Raw genomic sequence first — 3,302 nt, 5'->3', positions numbered from 1 at the left:
ATGGAAGAGTCCCCACGTTCGAGAGAGACTTTCCATTGCAAGGGTCAGGGATCAGGAGAGGTACCCGAGAGGACAGGACACCTGAGTGAACTGCAAGACTGTTGCAGGGTCAAAAAAGTGAAAGATGGAGGAAAAGGCAGAAGAGGCCATCTTTGCAAAGGCCTGGAGGCAGGGTGAGCTCTCTCTTGTGCAGTGCTCTACAGGGAGCACTCACCTAGGATGATCTCACTGTGAGAGGTGGTGCTCTATCCTTCTGTTCAAGGATGAGAACACTGAGGCTTTGTAAATGAACTTGTCTAGATCCGCTCTGTGAATCTGTAACAGAACGTTCTAGAACTCAGGTTTCCTCTCCCCTATCCAGTCTTTTTTTTTTTTTTCAGGGTGGGGCCATAGATGTTTATTTTTTTCCAGCTTTATTGAAAAATGGTTGATAGATCTATTTGTATATATTTAAAATGTACAGCATGATGTTATGACACGCATACATATCAAGAAGTGATTACCCCTATCAAGATAACTAACACGTCCATCACCTCATGTAGTTGGCTCTCTTCCCTGAGAACACTTAGATTTACTCTCAGCAAGTTCCAAGTATACAATACAGCATTGTCAACTATAGTCACTATGCTGTATGCTAGACCCTCATAACTTACTCTTCTGATAACTGGGAGTATGCATCCTTTGACCAATCTCTATTTGCCACTCCCGCCCTCCAACCCCTGGCAACCACCACTCTACTCTCTGTTTTTATGGAATCAGATCCATTTTCTTAGATTTCCCTTGTAAGTGATACCGTATGGTATTTGTCTTTCTCTGTCTGGCTTATCTCACTTAGTTAATGACTTCTGGGTTCATCCCTGCTGTCGCCAATGGCAGGATTTCCTTCTTTTTTATGACTGAATAATACGCCGTTGTGTGTGTGTGTGTGTGCGTGTGCGTGTGTGTGCGTGTGTGTGTGTGTCAATTTTCTTCATCCATTTATCTGTTGGTGGACACTTAAGTTGTTTCTATGTTTCAGCTTTTATGAATAATGCTGCAATGAACATGGGAGTGAATATCTCACTGAGATACTGATTTCGTTCCCTTTGAATATACACCCTGCAGTGAAATTGCTGGACTATATGTAGTTCTATTTTTAATTTTTTTTATGAATGTCCATGCTGTTTTCGATAATGGTCTGTTCGATCTCCTTTTACTCTGAATGCTCCCAGCCATAGGACTCCCCCAGGTCACCTATGAGATTTCCCATCATTTTCCTCTGTGTCCATGTGCAATGACTCCCTGCAGGTGCCTGTGCCCCGAGGGGGCATATCAGGGTCCCTTGGGGACGACCAAACCACCTAGAACTGTGTAGTCTGAGAAATCACCCCTTACCCTGAAGGGCATGCCTTCTCTCCCTGTGCCTGGAGAAGACCCTCTGATTTAATTCCAAACTTCCATTTTATGATAGTGAAACACAGGCCAGCAGAGGGGAAGGGCTTCGAGCCGAGGCCGAGGCTGGGGATCTGGATCCCGATGTTCAACTCTTTAATAAGAAATCAATCATGGCTACCATTTATCGAGCACTTACTTGATCCTGTGACATTCTGATAATCCCTTTACATGAACGAGCTCATTTTTTTCACACCCTAGCAGATAGAGGCTACTTTTTAACATTTTTGGCTACAACTATCAAGCTTATTTCATAGTTGACAAAACTGAGGGACGGAGAGGCTTGGTGACTTGCCCAAGCTCATGCGACGGGCGCCCGGGGAAGCCCGGGAGCCAACAGGCGCTCTGGGTGCGGTGTCTCTGTGCCCACCTCGCCTGCTTTGCTGCCTGTCGCCCTATTTCTCGGCATCAGGATCCCTCCACAACCAAACAAATGGCCTTTTATCTGTTCTGCGTTCCCTTTGGGGCCACCTTATCGTCAGTGGGGGGCTCCTTCGTGTTAGTGACATTGACCAGGGATGCATCAGCGCCTGCAAACCCCTGCCTGTGTCTGGCCCCGCTGAGGAAAGGCCCTGACTGGGCCTGGCCTCCCATCCTGCTGGCCTGGCCTCCCTCCAAAACCCACATCCTCTCAAGGTCTGGAGACCAGGAGCCCTTCCCAGCTCAGGCAGGACCTGGCTGAGAGGTGGCCCAAGACAGGCATGACAATACATCTAAAATTACCCCAGCTGAAGGCTGTGCGCCCTCCACCCTTCCTGCATTCCTCTCCAGGCTGAACCAGCCCAGAAAGGGACCTCTGTGGCTTGGGTGGTTTATGTCGTGAGTTGTGTCCCAGCCACAGCTTCCCTCTAGGCTAGAGGGCTGGGAGGGGTCCCTGGAAATGGAGCCTGTGTAGAGCAGGCTTGTCATGGGGGCCAGTGCTCTGCCCCAGTGTCTTCTTTTGAGCCTTGGGGGGTTTGCTGGGGCTCTGTGTTAACCTCTCCCTGGCTCACATTTTGCCTGGCGAGCTCCTATTTATCCCACAGCGTTCCCCTAGATGCACCTTCCTCCAGGAAGCCCTCCTCGCATACCTCCCTCCTGCATCTGTCCACATCCCATGACTTTCCCCATCCAGCACTCACTGCTCCCCCCTCGTAGGGTGTTTCTGCTGTTCAGTGTCTGCCTGTCCGTGAATCTGCTTCCTTGAGAAAAGGAACCGGCTCAGTGATTCTAAATCCCCAGCACAACGTTCCACACAAACAAATCCTCAGTAACGTTTGTTGAGTTGATTAATTAAGGGAAAGATGTCAAGGGTGAAGACTGAATAGTGTGGGTTTCTCCATGCTCTAGCTTCAAGATGTCCATAGATGTAAGTGAAACATTCCAATGCTCGAGTCCTGGATGAAGAAACAGCCTTGTACAGCCTAACGGCTTAGGAGTTGCAAACGCTCAATTGCCTCTGCTGACGCCGAAGCTTCTTTCTGAATGGGATACTTGGGATAAAACTTGTGGATGTTATCGCCGGCAGGTCTTTATTCCTATTTACCCCTGCTTTACGCAAAAGGAAGCGGAGGCTCAGAGAGGTTCAGTAAACAGCTAGGGTCACACAGGAAGCTGGGAAATGGCAGATTTGGGGCTGTCTCATTGTTCGTAAGGTCTGTGTGGTTCTTGTCACGACAGGGCTCTCTTGCGGCCTGGAAGACGCACAGGTACCAGGACGATGGCGTGCCGCTGGGAAAATGCAGAGGGAAGGGGAAAGGGGCCGTGGGAAGCCCGAGGGAGGCAGGCCCTGAGTGTTTGCAAGGCCGGGAGGGCTTCTCGGGGAGGGACCTGCAACTCTCTCACGTCATGGGCAGCTGCTGGGGCACAGTGGGAAGAGCTAGCCCCACCTT

Source organism: Panthera leo, chromosome A3 (assembly GCF_018350215.1).
Source record: "Panthera leo isolate Ple1 chromosome A3, P.leo_Ple1_pat1.1, whole genome shotgun sequence".
NCBI classification, from domain to species: domain Eukaryota; kingdom Metazoa; phylum Chordata; class Mammalia; order Carnivora; family Felidae; genus Panthera; species Panthera leo.
This window is presented reverse-complemented; position numbering follows the sequence as displayed.